This window comes from Papio anubis, chromosome 3, assembly GCF_008728515.1.
Source record: "Papio anubis isolate 15944 chromosome 3, Panubis1.0, whole genome shotgun sequence".
Lineage (NCBI taxonomy): Eukaryota > Metazoa > Chordata > Mammalia > Primates > Cercopithecidae > Papio > Papio anubis.
The window spans coordinates 53,166,065-53,191,519 of NC_044978.1; positions in this window are offsets into that span (position 1 = coordinate 53,166,065).

Below are 25,455 nucleotides of genomic sequence, written 5' to 3' on the forward strand. Positions count from 1 at the left end.
ACAGTTACTGTGTTGGAATCCAGTATATAAAAACAAATAGTTGGTTTACAGAACATCCCAAAAAACTTGTCACTACTAGCCACTGTTCCCCACCTTCATCTCCTTCTCTTAAAACTTTCCAAGATAAACTCCAGCTTCTATTTTAACTGTGCTTTACATCTCCTTTACAAAGTTAGCCAGCAAAAGTCTCAGTTTCTCATTAATTAGATCATATACATATCCGAACAAAAATATTTATAGTTAAAGATGTATGAGAAACATTCCTTGCACTAGGTTTTTTGTTTGTTTGTTTTTTGTTTTTGTTTTTTGTTTTTTTTTTTTTGCATATGAGAATTCTATTGGAAAAAAAAGTGTTTAACATGCTACTTAATGCAAAAATTGATGGCAAAATATTGCAAAGAGTGGAAATTTATATATAATCTCTGACCTTATTGTATTTTGAGAGATATGGTTCCACATTATTTTATCCCACATTTATTGAGGGGATTTGTTTTTACACATACCCCAGTGACTCGGTTGATATAAGAGCCTCCAGACTACATTGGTGCAGATAGAACACTCTACATATTTACAATCAGTTCTCTAGGCACCAGGATTACACCACACAACAGAGGTGCAAAATATACTGCCTTTTGGATCTTAGAGAGTGTCTCAGGTTGGGTTCATTTGGAAGTAAATTCTAAGACATTAGGATTTAGAATGTTTATTAGAGAATGCTTTTTGAATCAATGTCTGAAGAGAAGGAAACTGGATTGGTGAGAAAAATAAATTATTCAATGCTGTGTCAGTGAAGTCTGCAACTGATCTAAAATAGAGCAGTGAAGCTGGAATAACCTTTCAAGGTTGTCTAGAAGTAGGGCATGTGGTTGTAGACTTTATAGCCAGATTCATTTTCTAATTCTTGAAATCCATTGGTTACTGAATTCGGGCTGCCCCAAGAAGGGAACATGAACTTGTACTAGAGGTTTCTCTCCAGTCAAGGCAAAGCTTAAGGAGGATAATGGTTGAATTCTGTCACTGGTAGCATCCAGTACCTTGAAAAATATGTCTTTCATAATTAAGTGAGGATCCAGGAAGCTGATCATAGAATAACCTAGACGGACAATAATTAGGAAGGCAAAGGAAGACACTGAGATGGGCTATTTGATAAGGGACAATAAGAGGCACAGACAGACTCCTAGCAGAGAACTTCCAATTTCAGCCCTTGGGGACTAGAGCCAGATTTCCTGTAAAGAGGACAATAACACTGAAAGATTAAACATATAAACTGTATCATCTACAAGAGAAAAACCCCAACTAAAAAGTTTTAAGGCAAAACAAGTGGTATAAGTTCAACTAGAATTGGACAGCTCTGCCTGTGTGTCACCAAGAGATGGACACCTGAGCAGTGAAATTGTCATTGCTTGAACAATGTCAAATTGAATAGAGGACTATAGTATTTTTTCTGGGTTATTTTTGGTTATTCCCTCAGTACCCACTTGGAAGGGAAGGATCAGTTAGATGATATTTATCATCTTAAAAAGTATGATAGTGGCTTTGTTCAAGTAATACAATGAACAAGGAATTCTGTCTTGTTTTCTTAGTTTAAGTAGGCTAGAAATCAATGTCAAATTCTCTTGGCCATCCTTGAATTTTTACTTGTTTTTTTTTTTTTTTTTTTTTTTTCATAAAAATGACTACCAGAACAAAGAAGTTATTTTATTTGTTGCTGTTGTGTGTTTGTTTTTGAGACAGAGTCTACCTGTGTCAGCTAGGCTGAGGTGCAGTGCCGCAATACTGGCTCACTGCAACTTCTTCCTCCCAGGTTCAAGCAATTCTCGTGCCTTGTAGCTGAGATTATAGGCACCCACCACCACACCGGCTAATTTTTTGTATTTTTAGTAGAGGCAGGGTCTCACCATGTTGGCCAGGCTGGTCTTGAACTCCTGACCTCAAGCAATCCACCCGCCTCGGCCTCCCAAAGTCTGGGATTACAGGTGTGAGATACTGCACCTGGCAGAACAAACAAGTTATGTTATTTGAAGACTATTATATCAAGCATATCTTAGATATTTATTATTAATCATAAACAGAATTCAAAGTTATCTCACTGAAGTTGGTTTAAGAATAATATTTAGATGTATTGCTCGCAGTTCAGTGTCATGTGAGTACCTTTCCCTATGACAGCGCCACAGGAAAGGGGACAATACTTGTTTATATATTTTGTTTTCACATAACATATAAATTATTCAATTGAGAAACTTTTCACTAAATGACTAAAATGGAATACTGCCTGTTATATCAAACATAAAATATTTGTTATATCAAACAAAATATTTTGATATGTTATATCAACCATAAAATATTTGAAAAAAATGAAGTCTTCTTATAATAAAATCACTCTGCTGCTTGTATTCTAATTTAACTCAAAGGGATATCTTATTAATTTTCAGATTAGAAGTTATTGGGTTTCAGGTTTTATGTGACTGAGAATAAACTATATCACCAGATTGAAGGTCATCAGTCAATTTCTGGTCTTTGTAAACTTTACAATACCAAGTTTGGAAATTGTTAATTCAGTCAAACATTCTTTTAAAAGGTAGCTTTTCAGCAGTGATAATCTTTCAATTAATAATTTTAATAATTTCCAGACCGTTTTTGGACTTATCTTTCTATTCTTTGAATATTTAATTCTCTTCCATATAATGAGGAATTTTTCAAAGCTAAGAGTCAAATCTTTTCTACTTTTATGATACATTTCAGTAAGAAATAAATTATTTCTCATACTACATGAAAAATATAGAGGATTTCTCTACTGATATAGACAATTATATCACTAAATAATTCTATCTTGTCTTTTTAAAGTAGCTATAGATATATATATTTGGCTTTTTTCTTCCAGCCAGATATTATGCCAAAACCATGAAAATAAATTAAAAATGAGAAAGAATACTGGAGCATGATGTGAGTTGTGTATATAATGAGTTCATCATGAAAATAGAAAATATTAAAGTACAGGTTCATCTATTTTAAACATTAAATCTAATGTATTATCTGTGATCTATTAAGAAACCTAAATGTTTAAAAGTGACAGGTGACAGCATACTGGCAGCCCTCACTCACTCCTGGGGCCTCCTTGGCCTTGGGGCCCACTCTGGCCATGCTTGAGGAGCCCTTCAGCCTGCCACTGCACTGTGGGAGCCCCTCTCTGGGCTGGCCCAGGCTAGAGCCAGCTCTCTCTGCTTGCAGGCAGGTGTGGAGGGAGAGGCCTGGGTGGGAACTGGAGTTACGCTCAGCGCTGGTGGGCCAGCGTGAGTTCCAGGTGGGTGTGGGCTTGGTGGGCCCCACACTCCAAGTGGCCAGCCAGTGCCGCTGGCCCTGGGTAGTGAGGGGCTTGGCACCCAGGCCAGCAGCTGTGAAGGGTGATCCAGGTCCCCCAGCACTGCAGGCCTGCCTGCACCGTGCTGGAATTCTTGCTGGGCCTCAGCCACCTCTCCCGGGGGCAGGGCTTGGGACCAGCAGTCCACCATGCCTGAGCCCTGCCCCCCCCCACCCCCGGGGGCTCCCATGTGACCCGAGCCTCCCCAATGGGCACCGCCCCCTGCTCTGTGGTGCCCGGTCCCATCCACTGCCCAAGGGCTGAGGAGTGCCGGCACGCGGTATGGGACTGGTGAGCAGCTCCACCCGTGTCCCAGGGCAGGATCCACTACGCAAAGCCAGCTGGGCTCCTGAGTCAGGTGAGGACTTGGAGAACTTTTATGTCTAGCTAAAGATTTGTAAATGCACCAATCAGCACTTTCTGTCTAGCTAAAGGATTGTAAATGCACCAATCAGCACTTTGTGTCTAGCTCAAGGTTTGTAAACACCTGAATCAGTTCTCTGTGTCTAGCTAATCTAGTGGGGACTTGGAGAACTTTTGTGTGTAGCTAAAGGATTGTAAATGCACCAATCAGCACTCTGTGTCTAGCTCAAGGTTTGTAAATGCACCAATCAGTGCTCTGTGTCTAGTTAATCTAGTGGGGACTTGGAGAACTTTTGTGTCTAGCTAAATGATTGTAAACGCACCAATCAACACTCGGTCAAAAAAGATCAATCAGCTCTCTGCAAAATGGACCAATTAGCAGGTTGTGAGTGGGGTCAGATAAGGGAATAAAAGCAGGCTACCCGAGGCTGCAGTGGCAACCTGGTCTGGTGCCCTTGCATGCTGTGGAAGGTTTGTTTTTTCTCTCTTTGCAATAAATCTTGCTACTGTTAAGTCTTTGGGTGGGCACTACCTTTATGAGCTGTAACACTCACCGGGAAGGTCTGCAGCTTCATTGCTGAAGCCAGCGAGACGAAGAACCCATCAGAAGGAACCAACAACTTCAGACTTGCTGCCTTTAAGAGCTGTACCACTCAACCGTGAAGGTCTGCAGCTTCACTCCTGAAGTCAGCGAGACCACGAAACCACCAGCAGGAAGGAACTCTGAAAAGGTCTGAACATGAGAAGGAGCAAACACCGGACATACTATCTTTAAAAAACTATAACACTCACCATGAGGATGCGCGGCTTCGTTCTTGAAGTCAGTGAGACCAAGAACGCACCAATTCAGGACACAAAAGCACCAATGTAAAAAATATGTAGATATGAAAGTAACACAAGCAAGAGTAAAGAGTGGACATGCTTTTTAATTTTTTCTCTAGAATTAAAAATAAATCATTCTTTCATTAGTCTAATCTGTTTTTACCTGTCTCTTACTTAATAAATGTATGCATGCTATATTGAGTGTGTTTTGTCATTCTCCAGATAGTTTAGGGTTAATATTAATGATTAATATTAATATGCAATGAAACTTTTTGATCTGGTTCGGTGGAAAGAATAAAGAATCAGACATCACATAACTCTGATCGTATTACTAACCACCTTTATGGATATATTTGTGAAAGTAGAATAAACAGTAGGAAAGTTATTTAAAGTTGAGCTTTGCGGAGTCCTAGGTTATCAAAAAAAATGTGCCTATTGCTCTGTGAGTGCGTTAGAGGAGCAAATTGATAATGGAACAAGGTCTCCACTAAGTCTCCCTTTAACTAAAAAGATCTCCTGATATATGTTTAATAATGTAAGATTCTGGGTATAATTGCATTTGAACAAATGTCTCGTGTTGGTAGAAAAAAGCTAGCTATGTGATTTTTATGGTCTGCAGAAAAAAAAAGCAGATTAATTCCCACTTGTTTTGAAATGGGAATATCTTTAATGATCTTCTCATTTAGTCATTTCAAAACTTAAACATTCAGACTCCATGGAATATATTCATAAAAATAACATATTTCCATGTTTGTCCACCAGAAATGATGGCTCAGGACTTCTGAGTATGGAACATAAAAACCGATTTTTCAAAAACTTTCTTGTTGAATTTTGGACAACCACATTGCAAACAATTAATCTTGTATTAGTCTTGATTTAAAGATAAGAAAATTAATGACCACAAAAGAAATTATACCAAGGTGAGTGTCTCTTGCCGTCAAGCCAATGTTACACATTGCAGAACTATGACTCTATATTTGATTATAATACACATTCTATCACTATATAAATGCATCACAAATTATGTAGATGCTTTATTCTTACAAAATATAAATTTTACAAATTAGTTTATAATAAATATTCTTAATAAGCATCAAGGGCAAGAGCACCATCCAATTGTGTAACTAACAGACAAAAGCCTTCAGCATTCTAATGACATTTCAGAGTTGGATCATCTCCCTCTTTCCGTTATTGAAATGTGTTAGCATTAACTTCTATACTACATTGTAAAAGTTGGAGAGAGAAAACAGGTGTAGGTTTCTAAAAGACCATACAAACTTAAAATAACTGCCTTTTGTTCTGCTCTTTCACAGATTTGAGAAGGAATTTACATTTAGTGTTGCATTTTCTAGAACAACACTATGAGGTACATTAATCCTGATTTGAAGTGTATAATATCAAAAGGTATATATAGTTCTTCTTTTGGAAAAGTCATGTGGTTCTTATAGAAACAATCTTATAGGAATATCAGAAGTAGCAACACCCTAGTATGACAGGAAAATTTTCCAAAAATTCCTTTGAGCTTATTCTGGGTTACTTGCACAATCAGAGATTTACTTCTTCTCTTTAGGAAGGGACTACAGCCTAATCTTTCACAGGTTTGAAGAACTCACATCTCTGGCTACAGAAATTGTCACTATCCATAGACTCAATGTTCCCAGACGATGGGCACCTGTTTTTCAGGAACCTTTTGCATATACCTGGTATTTAGACTTCTTGACTTCTGGTACCCAAGAAGTCTATTTTTTTTTTCTTCTGCAGGGATTGTTTTTATTCCTGTCCCATATGAAGCAAAAGTAACACAAAAACAAGTATCCATCCACAGAGATGGAAACCCCACTGTATGTCCAAGAGATTGTCCATGCATTACCAGGCCACTCGGGGAGATAACAAAGACCTGGAGACCATGTGCCTGCATTCTTGTTGATTCTGCTGCTAAGTGCATTACTTAATCCGTATCCAAGGGCATGCTGAATTCACCCCGCAGTCTGTCATCAGATAGTTGTCTCCACAAAGGAATCATCTTTCTTGGAGAATACATATTTAACCTTCTCATGTTTTAGTTCTGTTCCAGGTTAAAAATAACTGAGGACTTGAACTTTCTGAAGGAAAATATCTCACACAGAAACTCTCTTTTCTCATAAACTCAGTTATCAATCTCACATATCTTTCTATGTAGGCCCTATAAACAGACTTTCATTCTCTCTTTTTTCACACACAACACACACACACGCATACACACACAAATAAATTCTACCTACTTATAATAAGAAACTGCAGCAACTCAAATTTCAGTCAGTATCAAAAAATAGTTATTTTCTATCACGGTTCCATTGACTCAGGAAAGAGTGAGAATGTGAATGGTACTGTAGATTCATGAGTGGGATGAGATTGGGTGCTCTCAGTCTAATTATTTCCCTACCAGAGATAATAGCAACTTCTTTACTTAATGATTTTCTTATAATAATTACTGATGCATCAAGACCACCTTACTCAGCTGATCATTACATTTCTTCTACAGTTGTAAAAAGAAAACCATATTTTTTTTTTCTGAATTAATGTATTGGCTTTGAATTCTGTGGTGTCATTGTATGATTTTCATTGTTAATTTCAAATATTAAAATAAATGCCATTTCCTATATTTATACATATCAGGCTGGGCTTTTTGAGGCAGTAGTCAATAAACAATGGTAGATAATACATTATTTTTACTCTTCTAAGTCTGTATGAAATAGCTTTGCAAACTCTGACCTTAGCCACCTCTTTCCATAGGCCTAACTGGACACAAGCCAAGGAGAAGCGGTTTAGTTTCAAATATGTGAACTAGCAGCAATTCAGTACACAAGCTTAGTTCCTCTTCAATCTTCAGGATTCATCAGAATTATGATGCTCTCTTAGGTCCACACACCAATAGATAGGGTAGCCCTTCTAAGGGTACTTCTTTGTGATTCTCCCTGACAAGCCCCAATAAAGTCAAGAAAATCCGTCTCAGTTTCAGAATTCAAGTTGACTGGTCTTCTTGAATGATTGCATTGAATACCACAGGGAAGAAAACACCTGTCTTTACCCCTTCTGAGATCCTGGGAGAAACATTAGATATGTGATTGGTGAAATCCCTCAATGCCTTTGACATCAGTTCACATATCTTAATATTATTACTATTTAGAACTAATATCATTTTAAGTCTAATATTACTATTCATATACCAACAATCCATCAACCATTTTACAGGTTCAGCTCATCCACCTTTTTCTTCCATATTTCTTACAATATCTTAATGGCTGCCTGCTCTTGCTTTCTGTCATTTTAATCTATTATTTAAAGTGAGATTAAAAATATTTCTATAAAACAGTCCAATTACATCATTTTTATCTAAATATTCTTTAAGTTATTGGTATAAATTTCAATCTCCAAAGATAAAATATCCCCAAATTCCTTAATTTAGTGCTTGATTTTATAATCCAGGCTAGTTTATTTTCACTTCCTAAGTTACACAACAGAATTGGAATTCCTCCATGTTGTTCAATGTTCACATCATTGTCCCTTTCTTAAGGTTTTAGAGGGCCTCTGATTATATTCAGCATATTTTTGCTCTTTATTATTTGTTTGCCTAGCTCTTACACTTTTTTCAGGATTCAACTCAATTATTACCTGCTATTGGGAGTTTACAGACTTTTTTAATCTTGTCATGTGTGTTCGTGTGAAGAGACCACCAAACAAGGTTTGTGTGAACAATAAAGCTTTTTAATCACCCGGGTGCAGGACGGCTGAGTCCTAACAGGAGAGTCAGCAAAGGGTGGTGGGATTATCATTAGTTCTTATGGGTTTGGGATGGGCGGTGGAGTTAGGAGCAATTTTTTTTTTTTGCAGACAAGGGGTAGATCTTCTTACAAAGTACATTCTCAAGGGTGGGGAGAATATTACAAAGTACCTTCTTGGGGTGGGGAGGGTGTATCGTACAAAGTACATTCACAAGGGAGGAGGAATATCACAAAGTATATTATCGCAAGGGCGGGGAGGGTGTATTGTCACACAGTCAATTGATCAGTTAGGGTGGGGCAGGAATAAATCATAATGGTGGAATGTCATCAGTTAAGGCAGGACCTGGCTATTTTCAATTCTGTGGATCTTCAGTTGCTTCAGGCCATCTGGATATATACGTGCAGGTCTCAGGGGATATGATGATTTAGCTTGGGCTCAGAGGCCTGACAAATCTGTCCATACAAGTTGGAGTACAGCTATCTTGTTATGTGTCCACATAATACCTTAAAATTACCTCCTTCAAAATATATATAAACTTTATTGAAATTTTTCAGTTACTTTCTATTTTAACTATGAAAATCTGATATTTAAAAAGTTAGATATTGAATCTTATTTGCTTTTAATTCGATTGGTTTAGCACTATTTTCTGACTCATAGAAGATGCATGCACAAATAATTCTTAAGCAAACTTTCAATCAGTCTGACAATAATATTAACTATCTCTCAAGTTAAATAATTTACACAATAATTATACCATCCATTACTATGAATATAAATTTTGGTAAGCCATAGAATTAAGTAATTTACATATGGAATATAAGTTAGTTGTCTTAACAGTTCTTGGAAGTCTGTTCTATCATTATACCATTTTTTAAAAAATATTACTTATATGTAGATAGTAATTATTTATATTATTACCTATATGCAGGGTTTTTAAATATCTGGAACTTCCAGACTTCCAAGATTAAAGAAATAATTTGTCTATATAGGCATAAGGAGACCATTTAAGTTGCCAGGTCTATTTAATTAAAAAGTATTAGATCCCAATTTCTGAACTGAGGAAAACACTTAAGCGTGTGTGCTCTCATACATGATTATCTATACTCTGACTGATTGGCTTATTAAAAATAAAAAAATAAAATAAAACAACAAGTAACCATTAATACATTTTTAGATGACCCAACTTAAATTTGCAAAACATGTTTTCAAGAACTTCTATAATAAAACATAAACAATTTCCCACTGAAATAAAATAATAAAGGATGGGAAAATTAGCTTCACCAAACCCTCGGTGCACATTGCAACTTCTTCTCCCTGATCTGAGATAACTTTAGGATAAGTAGCATGCTGTTGCTGGTACAACTTACAGATCCAAATGTAGTCTACTTTGGTTCTCAGCAGTAAGTCTCATAATAGTTCATCCAATGTGATAATAAAGCAGAATCCCATGAAGCCAGAAAATTTGAAAGTACGCTGTCATTTGGTAAATAGGTCAAATCTAATTATGGGCAAACTCATATTCCTTCCCTAAAGTAATTTGTTAAGTTATTCTAAAGCAGCTATATCACAGAGGTAAATTCGAGATTATTTTTTAAATGTTAATTTTCATTAGTGATCTGCTGCTGCATATGCAGCAACATTTATTTCCTTACCACAATGAATGAAATATTTAAGGATAAAGTTAAAATAATAGCATCTATTACACTAAATTCCACAGACCATGACTGAAAAAACAGACTTGTTTATAAGGGTAGAGAAATTTAAGGAAATTCTTATTATCAAGAAAAGAGCAGGAGTTTGGACTTACACAATTACTACCTACCTGTAGGTTTTTAAAGAATATTTTCAAAATTATGTTTCCATTTTAAAGGTACATTTATTTTCAGCCAATGGTTCTAAATAGTTCACACATAAAAAAGCAAAAGTGAGTTTCATCATTTAGATCTAACATTAGGATGGCCATCATGTGTGAATTTTTTCCATTCAACTTCTTTTAATCAAATAAAGTTTTGCATCAAGTCTGATTGATGGGATATCATATTTCTATAATGTTTTAGCTACTACTATGGTTTAGTTCAAAGAGAAGATTTTGAGGTCAAATAGACATGAATTTGACTCTTTATATTACCTACTGTTTGTGTGACCTTAGGTAATTTTTTTTTTTTTTTTTCTGAGCCTCCATCTCTTCTTTTGGAAAATAATAAAATACTCAATATAATTGTTATTATTAAAATATAATGTATAAATATACCTAACACATAGAAGCAGCTTTTTAAATGTTAACCTATTATCAGTAAGTTTCCATTTGAGTTCCATTGTGATTTTTGAATTCAGCAATTAAATCTCTTTAATTTGCATATGTTAACTTTAGATTGATGAGTTGTATTCAGACAGAGATAAATCACAATAAAACACAAAGCGTGATGATGAAAACCAAAAGCTTAGGAATCATCGTCCTTGGGAAAAGTGATTGAGTGATTTAAGATAGTGATTTGAAGATTGATTATCATATCATGGTGAAATCGTTAGAACATACATTAGATTGTTTTGGTTCTTAGTTTCCTCACCTACATATGGTTGCCAAAAATATTGTTTTAAAGAGTCCTATAATATGTTAATGTGAATTGCATAAGTAAATAAACAAGTAAATAAAACACACATAAATTTTTGTTTACAGATTTATTTGAATTTAATTAAAGTAATGGCAAAGTGATTTAAAAAACACTCAATGCAAATGTATTTTCATTGAGATGAGTTACACTATCACTTAAAAGCATTTCATGGGCACCTAAATCCTGAGAGCTGATTTTACTTGAGAAAAATTATGGTTGAATTTCTTTCTAGGCTAGAACCTCATTTTTATCTTTACCCTTCATTATTGGTATACTTTTCACATTATTATAAAGGTCAGCAGAACCCACAGAGTAAAAAGGAAATTAATGGATTTTGAATCAGGAAATTAAAAAAAAAAAACTGAACTTTACTTAGAATTCTATAGTGGCCCTTTTCAGTAATGTTTCAGGGAAGAACTTACCAGTGAAATTTGCAGAAGAACTTATGTAAATAGGGTAAAGCACTTTTATGAAGTGGGTTTTAAACATTAGCTTTCTCTTCTATCTAGTTCAGTATATTGAGATAATAGCTATTAACTCTCACTTTCTCTCCACATATTCATTCATAAACAGACATCCTCAGATACACACATATACACAAATATACCCACATATAATGCTCATATAATGTAATGCATGTACATAATGTATACTATATATGAATATAATTATTGTTTTTAATGTTTTATTTTCTTAGGATAAATGATAATTTGCATTCATACAACATGTTGCAGTGTTCAATGAAAGTTAAGTATATTTTCAACCACTATCTCTACTATTTTGAAAATAGCATCAATTAATTATAAAATGCTGATCAATTTTGATTTATCTTTTTTGATTTGCCCAGTTTGACTCTTTTAATATTCTTAGATACATTGTATTACCCATTTGATCCTCTTTTTATGTTTTCTATTTTAATATTAGTATTATTTTTAAATCTCATTCTATGATCAATATTGTTTTCTTCTATGTGTCATTTGGTTTTGTATCATAACCACATTTCTAGAGGAGACACATTTATAGAAAAATGCAGTTTAAAATGTATATATACCCTTTTTCCTTCTAAAAATATGTTGAAAACTACCAAAATGAAAATGTAGAATATGTGACTAAATACAAACATAACATTTATTTTCTACAAAAGAGCTACAGAATTTTCAATATTTTATTGCTATAAACCTCAGTGTATACAGTATAAATTTGAAGAGAATCTTGTGCTTAAATCTCCTATGTACTATTTAGTTGTGAAAAAGTAGAAAATCCTGGTATTTGTGACAACATTGACAAACTTGGTGGACACTGTTAAGTAAAATAAACCAAGCACAAAAAGACAAAAACTGCATGATCAAACCTTTATATGGAATCTCAAAGTCAAACTTGAAGTAGAGAGCAGAATGCTGATTCCCAGGGGCTGGTGACACTGATTGTCAGGTGGGGAGATTGTGGAGATGTTGGTCAAAGGATATAAAATGTCAGTCAGACAAGAAAGGAAACAATCAGATCTATTGTGAAGCATAGTAAAAACTCGTTAATATAAATGTATTGTGTACCAGAAAATTACTAAGAGTAGATTTTAAGTGTTCATACCACAGATAAATATGTGAGGTAAGGCATGTGTTAATTAGTTTGTTGTAGCCATTTCACAATGTGTACATGTTTCAAAACATTCTGTTGTATATCATAAGTACATGCAATTTGTATTCATCATTTTAAAACCCTCTACATTACATTTGGAAAACAATTAACCTCCAGTATAAACATATCATTAAACTAGTTTTAAAAATATCTGAAATTGTAGTTCAAAAAGTAGATACTAATTTTCTACTTTTTATTTTAGAATTTCAAAAATAAACTATTTCCATCAACACAAATATGTCTGAATGTTGATTCCACAAAAAATATTTCAATTAAGATATAATTTAACATCAGTTAGGTTTAACCGGACATTTTTAAGTAAACCGACACATAAATTCACCCATACTGTTTGTGTAATAGACTTGTTACCGGTGATAGAGATCCAAGTTACTGGCAGCGTATCCCTACCAGGTCCATAGTAACTTTCGTCCTTGCTTCCTCAGACGAAAGAATTCAACTGAGGGGCATAAAGCAGAAAAAGAGACCGAGGCAAGTTTCAGAGCAGGAGTGGGAGCTTATTAAAAAGGCTTTAGGGCCGGGCGCGGTGGCTCAAGCCTGTAATCCCAGCACTTTGGGAGGCCGAGACGGGCGGATCACAAGGTCAGGAGATCAAGACCATCCTGGCTAACACGGTGAAACCCCGTCTCTACTAAAAATACAAGAAAATTAGCCGGGCGAGATGGCGGGCGCCTGTAGTCCCAGCTACTCGGGAGGCTGAGGCAGGAGAATGGCGGGAACCCGGGGGGGCGGAGCTTGCAGTGAGCCGAGATCGCGCCACTGCACTCCAGCCTGGGGCACAGAGCAAGACTCCGTCTCAAAAAAAAAAAAAAAAAAAAAAAAAAAAAAAAAAAAAAAAAAAAAAAGAAAAGAAAAAGGAAAGAATGATTGTAAGAGATCCAAGTGGGTGCCTGAAGGCCAAAGAGAGAAAAAAGGGTCTTTGATTTTGATCCCAGGACTTTATAGGTTCGCCTCTTTCCCATGATTCTTCCCTTATGGTGGGCTTTCTGTATGCAGGTGCTCTCCTTATCCTTGGAAAATGAGCAGGACAGGGTATTTAGGGAGTTATACACATGCCCATCTGAGGCTTTTTTCCCTTTTACGGTGGCGTGTGCCCCTGGAATGTCATGAGTGACCATTTTGTCTCTTAACACGCATGCCCAAGAAGCTACTTCTCCATGGGGTCTGCATTCAGTTAACACTTTTAATGTTAACAGGTGTGGACTATCAGGAGATTCTCTCTCCATGGCTGCCAAATTATCACTTTTTCGATAATTGCTGAACCATAACCCGACATTTCTGGTGGGTTGGAGGAGAGCTCCCTCCTGTCCCGCTCATGCCTATCTATCTACCTATTACAGATCATTATTGCAAAAATAGAGATGGAAAAGGTACATTTAATATTCTAAGGTCTAAAAGCTTAAATGTTTACTGCTACTTGTTTATTTTTCAAAAGTGTAAAATATGAATTCCATGGATATAATTAGTGTAAATGTAGTGAAAATTTCAACTTACTCCCATGGCCTCTTATAAAAATTATTTCTGTGCTTATGCTAATTCAGAGTATATATTGCAATACCAATTTCTCCATCAATAGCAATTAATAGCAAAATAAAACCATAGTATTTTTCTGCGATATAGATGAAAAGCTTTAAATATGTACTTGATTTACTTTCTAAGTTTTAATAACTTTAAAGGCACGTATAAATAAACATGCTTTTGATCTTCGTGTATCAAGTTAGAGGAGAGAATACATAATTTTTCTCCTGAAAATGTTTAAGAATATCTCATAGTTACTAAGTTTGGCAGAATATTTACAAGAACTACTCAATAACATTGTGTAGCCAAGATTTTAAGAGGGATAATCTTATAAATACTATATATATGTCAAAATACCACCTACAGAGATTCATGACTATGGAACAAAAAGATAAATTGAATTCACATTATTCCAGATTCCCTTTAAGCTCTCAAACTAGCTTTACATGATATTATTTTGTCACCAACATCTATAACTACAGGGTCACTTTTCTTTCTCAAACCACAGTTCTTAAGATAAGCTAAGCATTTTGACATGGGTATGGTTCTTCTTCAGATAATCATTATAGCTTTTGATTTGCTTAAGATCCTTCAGTTGAATTATATAATATGGGGGATAAATTGGCATGATGGTCTCCTCATTAGCAGTTGCTAAATGATGTGATCAGTAAGCTTCATCTCAGTCTTTATGTCACATCCATTATACTATTTATCTCATGATTGGCTCTAATTTATTTATGCTCACAAATTGGCATTGCTATCATGTTGGAATGGGCAAGAGCTTACAATGAGAACCACTAATATTAAGTATACTGCAGAGACAATATTCTTTAGAACTTTGGGATTAAAGATTAATTTAATAATCATTTACATTTCATTAAAGGAAACAGAATTGCAATTAATTTGTCCACTTTCCAAATAATAGCCTTAATCTGTTTCATTTTATTTTATATTTTAATTACTTGATGTTACCTATATTATATTTCCCTTCAAATCATCTACATTTTATTTTACTATCTTCTAAATTTATAAAATCTGGAAGAAATAATTTGATTAACTAGGTGTTTATAATTGTTAACATCAAAAATATAATTTAAATTATCATAGGCCTTTATATTTTAGAGATTTTTCACATTTTAAATCAGATGTTTATCCTTTTTGGTTTTAGTAAGTTTTCCAAGAAACAAAATACTGTTTCAGCAGACAGTTTTAATCTTCATTCTAGCAGCCTCATGAAGGTCACGGTATAACTCTGATAGGTTTTAACAAATACACAAATTTATTTTCATCCCTAATCAAACAAAATAGCAAAATGTCATAAAAGAATGAGAAGTTAATATCACTATTAAATTTTCCATTTTCAAGCAGTCTAAACCACAAATACATACTCATTTTTATTTGTTTTTATACTGATTTTGCTCCCTCCAGTACAACTCTGCTCCAATTATGCACAAAGTTTTAAATATAAATGGAAACATAATAAAGAAGTAGTTCATATAATTCTATAGACTCTAAAGTCTTAATAGATATGCTGAATCCTAAAATTCTAATTTTTTATAAATCAAGGTGACATTGACATTAAATCTATTTCTAAAATTAATTCTTTAAAATTAAAAAAAAATCTAAACATAATGCAGTGAAGAAAAAATGAGTAACAAAACAAACCTTTAAAAACAGAAGAAAAATTAGAGAGGTGAGGCTAGTATTTAGAGCCCCTGTACCCTTGCTGCTGACTGCCCAGAAGAAATTTTTTGGAAGCTGAGTATCTAAACAGCAGTCTTCATGGGGCAAAAATAACACGTTAAAGAACAGAAGCAGACATAATCTTAAATATATGAAATGTATCACATTTAAATTCAGAATTCAACAAAGCTAATTAGTCATGACTGAGAATAAAATCACATAATTACAAAACAAGTAGCAATAGACAATAGAGCCAGGGCCAAAGGATATTCATGTAACAGCATTACCAGGCACAGATTTTAATAAGTTTACAACACTTGAGGTGAAATATGATATTCAAAATTTCACATTAAAACTGAAAACTATAAATATAAACAAATAGATATTTCAAAGTTAAGATACAGTGAATAAAGTAAAATTCTGAACAATGGGTTAATGGCAGATTGAACAGGTTAAGAGAGAATTAGTGATTTGAAATGTATGTTAGAAGAAAATATTCAGAGTGAATCAGACAAAGCAGGATATATAATACAAAAGAAAGTACGAAAAACAGATACAGTTGTTAGGTAGGTAGGTGGGCATTAGCAGCTGGGAGGGGATGAGAAAGGAAAACAGAAAGGCAGCCCCTGGCCTGCTGAAGTTTAGCCCTAAGACCCTCCTATTTCCACCTTTATGGATGGAGTTTTTGGTAAAGTCTGTGGCCAGCACAGCTGGTAGAAGAAGAAACTAGGGCACAGGTGGAGATGTCCTAAAATGAAACATGCTCAGTAACCTAAAACTGTATCTTTGAGTTAAGCCTAAGCTCATTACGCCTTCATTATAAAAAAAATTTACATGTGGTTCTGCCCCAAAGAGGGCTTTTCTTAATGAATTATAGTTTTAAACATGTGCATTTTATACAACTGTAAACTGACAATCAACTAACATCATCCTGTCACTCAGAGCCTAAACCTCGACTCCCCACGACAAACTGCGTAAAAGCACTTTCAGCTCTGTAAAACGGTGCTGATTTCACTTCGCAGAAATCAGTCTGTCTCCCTCTGAGAGTGTATTATTGTGCTTCAACAAACTTTGCTTTGAGCTTACAATTTGGTGTTAGTCTGCAATTCTTTGCTTACTATCACAAGAACTGAGATTGCCGGTCCAGAGACCTGGATCTGTTAATTTCCTTCATTAAAGAATCCATTCCAATGCAGAATTCCTGGTAGCATATTTAGTGTATCTTTGGTATCTAAAGTAGAGAAAAGAGGAGTGGAGGTAAAAAGCAATATTTGAATAGATAATGGTTGATAAATATCTAAAGTTAGAAATAGACAATAAGCAACAGATTGATGAAACCCTTATAACCCCTAAACAAAAACAGAATTTTATATTTAAACATCTATATTGAAAGTAAAATTTAAAAACAAGACACCTGAAACAGCAGATGGAAAATTATTATCTTCAAAACAATTAAAGGTAATGTTAGATATCACTTTTTAACCAAGCAATGAAAATCACTTAAATAAAATAAGTTGATTCTAGCTTAAGGTTCAAAGAATAGGAAAAACAGTTATAGAGACCAAACAAACGAAAATGGTTAGGGAGTAGCAGGAAAGGAATTCTACAAAGGTGATATTGTTTCTTAACTCCCTGTTTCCCCCATTGGTAATCTTATGTTTCCTTTTCTCTGAGGCAGGTAATTTATAAGAACTCATTCTCTATGAGTAACTACTAATGTAGTTTCCCATTGCCTGCTTTCATCCCCCATGTAAATTAACAGAAGGAAATTTCCGAAAACAAAAAAATATATAGTATATAAGTGGTGTATGCTGAGACAAGATGGTGTAAATTTCACAAAGTGTGTTCTCAGATTGTATGACAAAGTATACTTTATATCACATATGTAAATTCATATTGTAGTGCTCTGGGAGTGATAGAAGCAAGAGGCAGAGAAATTCTAGGCAGACAGGGCCTGGTCTCCAGCAAAACCCCACCTTTGAGTTGAAAAGCCTGAAACCTGCAGCCAGAAGTAAAACTTCAATCCCTGTTTGCCTGCTCTCTCCTGATTGTTTCTTCCTGAATAATGTCTTTTTACCGACTGAATGTTGCCTTTTCCAAAACTACCTACAGTCCACCCGCCCCTATCCTGCGCCTATAAATACCCGAGACTCTATCGTTCGCAAGAAGCAGCTTGACTGGAGAGAGATGACTGGATTTTGGAGGGATGACTAGGCTTTAGAGAGGAGATGGCTTAACTTCGGAGAAGAGCTGGCCAGGGACGGCCAGACTTCAGGGGAAATGACGTGACTGTACCTCCTACTCTCCAGCTCCCATCTCCACTGAGAGCGATTTCCATCACTAAATACAATTCCCTGCCTCTACCATCCTTCAAGTGTCCATGCAACCTTATTCTTCTTGGATGCCAGACAAGAGCCCAGGGCCTACGGAGTGTGTTTACCCAAAAAGGCTGTCACACTGGCCCTTTGCTCTCACTGATGGAGGGCAGCTGTCCCACACGATGAGGCAAGGGGCCCATTGAGTTGATAATGCACTGCTGTCCATGGACGGCAGGGCTAAAAGAGCATTGTAACACGCTCTCTGGTGCTTCGGGGGTCACAGGCACCCCCACCTGGGCACCTCCATGGGGCCCACATGGAGCCTGCTTCTGCCAGTGCCCAAAACTGCTGGCTGGATCCCATACTCATTTGCCCATGCTCGGTGTGGCTGTGGGACCTACATGCAGCCTGCTCCTTAAGGCACCCAAAGCAGCAGGCTGGATTCCGCACTCGCTTGCTCACATGCTCCCTCCCTCAAGAGGTTGGGTGCGGCTGGCTGAGTAAACAGGGCACCCTGTCATAGGTCCAAAGAAGGAGTGGAGAAAAAAATCCTGCATCAGAAGCATTTCAAAATATATAATGAAAAAGGAATTGTATTACTGAGGTGTAAGTGAAGATATGGTGAAGGGTTTTAAGACTGTGGATTGAGTCCCAGTCTTTAAATATGAGCTTCCCATCTGAAATCACAAAGACAGAAACAGGATGTTGCTGTTTAAAAGTGAAAATAGTATCAAAACATCTTATGTACCCCATAAATGTATACACCTAGTATGTACCCACAAATTTTTTTAATTGAGTTAAAAAAAATTCCCATGGAAGAAAAAAATAAATGTTAAAAAAATAATAAGTAAGTGTGAAAATAAGAGTATCTCATGTGGCAATAGTGCCATTATCTACTTTGGTTTATAGAATTAATGCTAGCAGAAATGTATTTACATTGTGAAATCTAATGATAGTTCCAAAGAAATGTGAAAGGCCAGCTAGTTGAAAGTAGAGATTTAAAAAGTTAGAGTTGAAAAAGTTTATACAGCAAGGATATTGTAATATAGAAACAACACTATGCACAATCACATATTTGTCAAAAGTCAAAGATGTCAAATACATAAGTCCATACCACTTCCAGTTACCATGACTATTGTGGCTTTGTTTAAGAAAGTTACTATTTATCTATTTGCTCACATAACATTATATACATTTTCTTACTTTTATTCACATACTACATATAGTAGGTTGATAGATTTTGAAGGTGCCCACTTTCATCCATTCAAACAACAAGTAAGGCCTTGTCATGGCAAAAAGTGTTAGGAATTGTTCATCAACCCAGCTGTGTGGATTATGTCATTAATTTTTTTGAACTTACTACCCAGTCCTTAGGAAATGGAACAAACACAGATAGTGTATACTGAAATCGACTGGTGGAAATTTGAGAATAGGGGTGGGGTGGGGATAAATATCAAGTGAAATAGCCTAGAACAGTTCAGAGTATGGGGTCTTCCTTAGGTGAACTACTAAAACTGAACAGTCAGAGGACGTGATATAAATCAGGATGTAAAATACATGAGAGAAAACAAAACAAAACAGAAGATTGGGCAATGGCATAAATAGATAAGCTTGACCAGCGCTGTGATGTTTTGCTCTATTGGACCACATTTTAAATGTAGACTACTACACTTGAATATTGAATCTAGTATACGTTAGACATTGTTCAATGTAGAGAAGACTAACTAACTTTTAAAATAACGTTGTAATTCTAAAATTATATCCTTGGAGTGAATTATATTTAGATTGAAGGTATAATTTTATAGAAGACTAGTGTGAACCCAAAAATGCAAGGACACTAAATAAGTCAACAATGTCAATCATAGACTACATAGTAAAATATTAGAATAAGACATTTTAATTGGAAAGTAAAATAAGGACTTGAAATGATATTGAAAACAATTCTAGCTAGACTGTCAAAAAAAACCTTACACTGTTCTTATCTCAAAGACACTGCCAGAAGCCACTGTCCTCACACTGCCTAAGGACAGACCAATTAAGAAAATGCAAAAGTGTTTTATAAGTTAGATAAAGAAAATGATACTTCAGATCTATGATAAACTTATTTCAAGATAATGCATTCGGATTTGAGGTCTCCGAAAAAGGAAACATCTGTTCCAGGGACACTATCATAAAAACATTTTCTGTCAATGAGTTAATCTCACAAGAGAAGGTTTTGTCCCTGGTGATCCACTCTGCCCTTCTCTACTTGTCAATTTACCTGTCAAAAGGGAAATAGTATGGAGATAGGCCCTTATCTCAACATATATCATAGAAGTGTAGGGGAGAAACTGAATGCAAAGTGAAAACTGCAGAACAAAATCATCAATCTTATGTGCAAGTAGATTAGTGTAGATGGCAGTTTATCACATCTGTATGAAGAGGGTTGCAGGTGGCCTTCAAAGAAGCAGCTTTAGGAAGGAAAAATCAAAGTTCAGACTAGAGATCTGAGTGGTAGGGAAAAAAATGTAATTACTGGTAGACCATTAATTATCTGAGAATTTCTGTTTAATTAACTTAAGACAGTGATTTGAAACCATATATTATATATATATATTGAATTATATTTTACCAATTAACACACAAATTCCAGTTTAATAATAATAAAACCTAATATTCATGGAGTGATTGCTTTGTGTCAAGCAATGCTATGTAGAACACTTAACATTACTCATTTAATAATTATGACAAATTTGTGATGGAAGTATACTACTATTAATTATAATCGCATCATTATTTCACAAGTGAGAAAACTGAGTCACCAGGAGATTAAAATATTTTCCTGATATTGCACAGCAAATAAAGGAAAACCTAGAATTCTATCCCAGATATTCAGGTCTAAAAACCATGCAGTAAACTGCATTATAATGATGCAATTATGGAAAATATCAGAATTTTGTATGAGAAGTTTAGGTTAACTTATAAATTACAATTTTACTACAAGAAATCAGAAAAATAGGTCAAAATATTAATTTATGGTTACATATTACAATATCAACATCCTTAATAAAATAATTAAAAATATTTAAGAGTTGTAACTAAGGATAATTTAATTAAATACATAATAAAATATATCTTAGCCATGACCTTAAATTGAATAAGAAAGTTCTACATTTAATAAGTAACAAAAATATAAAAGACACACGCCACTGCACTCCAGCCTGGGCGACAGAGAGAGACTCCATCTCAAACAAACAAATAAACAAACAAACAAAAAAGACAAAATATTTTTCATAAAGGTGACTCACTAGGTTTGGCAGTTAAAACTTGAGTTCAGAGCTACCAAGAAAGTCAAATCTAAAGGGTCAAAATGTCAGGGAAAAGGAAATTTTTAAAGCAAGAGTTTTGTTTAAAAGTTCCCCTATATATATTTATAGTACATATATTTTCTGTATTATATGAAAATAGGTATGTATGTGTAGGATATATGTATGAAGAGATACATATGTGTAGATACAGTATGCATATATACGAACACATATACATACACACACACACACATATTTACACGGGATCCTTTTGGTGCTGCTTCGCTAGCTGGAAATTGTGGCTGTGGCACCCCTGCTAGGGCTTTTCTCAGCTCTGGGCTCACCACTGGGCTCGCTCCACCCACTCAGCCCAGTGAGGCTGTGGTCGGCTCAGGCTACCAGCCCAGATCCTGCGCGTGCACAGGGAATCCACACTCAGCCCCTTGCTGAGCCAAGAGTGCTGTGGGCAGTTTTCACTTTTGGTGCTATCGTTTAGATATGGGGAAAGTGGTGGTGCTCAAAAACAGATGACAGCAACTGTGGAGCCCTAAGGGATGATATGGCTCTTGCCTGGGGTGACCCAAGGTTTGAGTCCCCCCAAAATGTCTCAGCTCTCCCTCGTTCCCACCACCCTCATCATGGCAAATGGGGGGCATATTACAGCTAGTTGGTGTTATAACTTGTTCATTTCTGCCACTTGCAACTTGGCAATTGGGGGCGTGTTACAGCTCTGGCTGTGGAAGTCCTGAGGTCTGGGCCCCAAGAAGGGTCACAGCTCTTCACTACTGTAGTCTTATGAATGGGAATGTGGGGCTCCCAGCAGCTTTTTCTCTCCTGTTGCTCAGTGAGTGGGAGAGAGGATTACAGTGTTAATAGCTTTTTTGCACCTGTCATTTGGCAAGTTCCAGGCTCTTGTTCCATGACCAAGAATGAGGTTACACAGACACTGGAGCGTGAAAAAGACAAGGAAGATTTTTACTGAGTGATAGAAAAGCTCTCGACAGTGAGAGAGGACCTGAGGTTGGTAGCCCAACATGTGACTGAATCCAGGTTTTTATGGGCTCAGAATGGGGGTCAGCATGCCGATGGGCCCATAGGCGGGCCTGGGAAAAGCACCATTTGATTGACTAAAAGGCATTGAAGAAGTTCTCACTTCCATCGTGGACTCTACCTGGAACTGGAATCTCAGTTTTCAGGCTTTAAATTGTCTTTGGATTGAAGGTTGGGTTGCACCAGGAACCTGACCCTGTCTGCCCAGGAATTTGTCCATCTCCTGCTGCTATCATTATTAGTAGAACACCCAGGACTTGTTATAAAATATGTAGGCGAGAAAAAAAAATGAATGGAAGGATGAGCACTAGTACATCCTTTTATTGTGTTTTTACTTCCTTGATTACTCCTGAGATTGAATCAGTTTTTCGATTAGCCATTTGTGTTCTGTAACTTGCTTAATGTTTTTTGCACTTTTTTATGTTGAGATTTTTTTTTATTTATATGGTCTAAAAATATTATAAATAACAACTGTTTTTATATCCATTTTAAATATTTTCCTCTGTTATTGATCTTACAGCTTTTTTCTTTTTTGTACTTTTTTCCTATTTATAAAAGTAATACATAGTTGTTTGGTGTAGAAAATCGGGAAATTGCATAAAGCACAAAATTAAGTAAATAAACTTTGTCCAAATGTATAAATAAATAAACATTGTCCTAATTGCATCCAATTACATCAAGTGGGAAAAAAAGGAGCCCTGAAAAATAACTTAATGTGCTATCTTACCTTATTAGGAACCATAACTGTGAAGAATTAAGTCTTTAGCAATATATTATCTCTAATTTTTACCTTTCTATTCTATTTGTCCAGTGCTATAAGTCACGTAATTTATTTTTAACTTTTCCGCTTCTTCAAAGAATTAATGAGTTCATGTGGCATGAACTCTACAGGTAATAAAAAACAACCAGGAAATCATTTATGTGGTTACCTACACATTTAGCATGAAACAGATATGAGAGGCAAAAATGGAAGCTTGAAATGAACTAGAATTATGCAGGATCCCTTTACAGATGCTGTACCATTAGAATCTATTGTTTTCCTGCTTCAAGTCCGACCTTCTATACCCTGTTTTATGATGCTGGGTCTGCTCCTCTGAAATAGACTTTTCTCCTTTGCCAGCTGCTCTGTTAGGCTTTGCTAGTAGGCAGTGATAAAGGAAAGCTGCAAATAAGGAGTTATAAGAAAAAGACCTGCCCTTTCCTGTTGACTTCCTATTGGCCCTATTTCTGCTTGCCGTTTCTCTGAGTGCCACACCTGCCACACATCACTCCAGAAGAAGCATGTCCTTCCCACAGCGGCAAGAGACTACAGTTGTCAATCTTTCTACCACTTGCAGAACCAGATTCAGTGTTCTTTCTGAGATGACATCTCAGTCTCAAAGGGCCCCTACTTCCTGATCAGTACAACACCTCCAGATAAACAGTGCCTCTTCCTGAGAAGTTAAAGCCAACCTCCACAGGCCTTTTCTTTAATAATTTCAGCTTCTTCTGTGTTTTTTCCTCAATCTTAGAGATGGCTCTGCCAGCAGTGTGATCTCCATGATACTTTATTGTTTACTTTTTAATCTTACTGTCACAATTTCCTTAACAATGCATTTGTATTATACAATATATTTTTTTTCCTTTCAAATAAGTAGTGTGATTTACTCACCTATCAGACTGATAAAGATATGGTCCTCCTTTCTCTTCAGTTCTCTTCAGATCTCTTGAGTTACCTTGCTGTTTCTCATTTACCATTCTTATATGTGTTGGCCAGTCTTTGTTGTGATTGTCAGTGAACAAAGGACTCTACCGATGCTTAATCAATTGCGTATTCTCATCCTCTGTTTCTTTAACCATATTCTTCAGGGTAGGTAAAGCCACAGTAAAACCTGCATTCTGTCATACATCAGTGTGATTTTCTTTTTTTTCTTTTTTTCAATGTCAGCACTGTTTTTGCAATAACTTCTGTTATCATTATGAAAGAAAACTCTTCAAGCAATCAAAAATGCATTGCAAGAAAAAAAAGGCTGCAGTGAAATAAGCAGGATATATGATAGAACACAGGACTCACAAGGGAATATATGTGATATAACCATTATGTAAAGCGATAAAAATCACTTCAGATAATGATGGATTCAAGAATAACTTTAGCAAGTTGGTGGGCACCAGGGTCAAGCATAAAGAAGAAAAGAGATTGGTCAGCGGTTTGCCATTATATACACTTAGCATGGCATTACTACCTTGGTTTTAGGTGCAATGAAAGTAGGTCTTTAAAACCAAGAAAATTACAAGTTTTGTTTGAAACTGTTCTGTGTGAGAGACATATTGGGCCTTTAAGCAGAGATCTTAATTTGGCACTTAAACATAGGGTTCTGTGGCATAGGACAAGCAAGGGTCAAAATTGAAGGTAAACCTATATACACATTTCATCAAGTAGCTAAGCATAGTTATACAAAATGACAGTAAATAATATATAATGTGCCTCTGATATTGATTTCCAATACCTTGCTAACAGAGAACTATTAGAATGGTTCTGCACTAGCACAGCCTGTACGTGTCTTTTCACTGTGCATGTTTGGCTCCTTTCCTCCAAGGCATTCCATGCTATTTTCATCTGTAACATCCTGTTCTGATTTTTGTTTCCTCGAGACAAAACACCTATTTTTCTTACATTAAAATTATATTACAATTTCCGAAAGTAGAACAATAACCAAAAAGTATTTCTCTCTTCTGATAATACATGATTTAAGCTTTTACTATTTGAGCTTTAGAATCTATTTTGTTAGGAACAGCTTGGCTATATAACAACATCTCCCTTTTCTTTCTGGATTTTCCACATCCTGAATAAAGACTATGAGCATTCCTAGTATAGGAGAATCCAACTTCTCGCCTAAATTTTAACTGAAAAGTGATTTTTGTTCTTAACCAGGAACATGAAAGTTATGATATATTATCTGTTTTATTATCTAAACTCCATGGAAGCAGCAATTCTATATTTTGCAGTGTAATTACTTCACATAATGAAGTGTGTGCGCTGTTCTCCACAA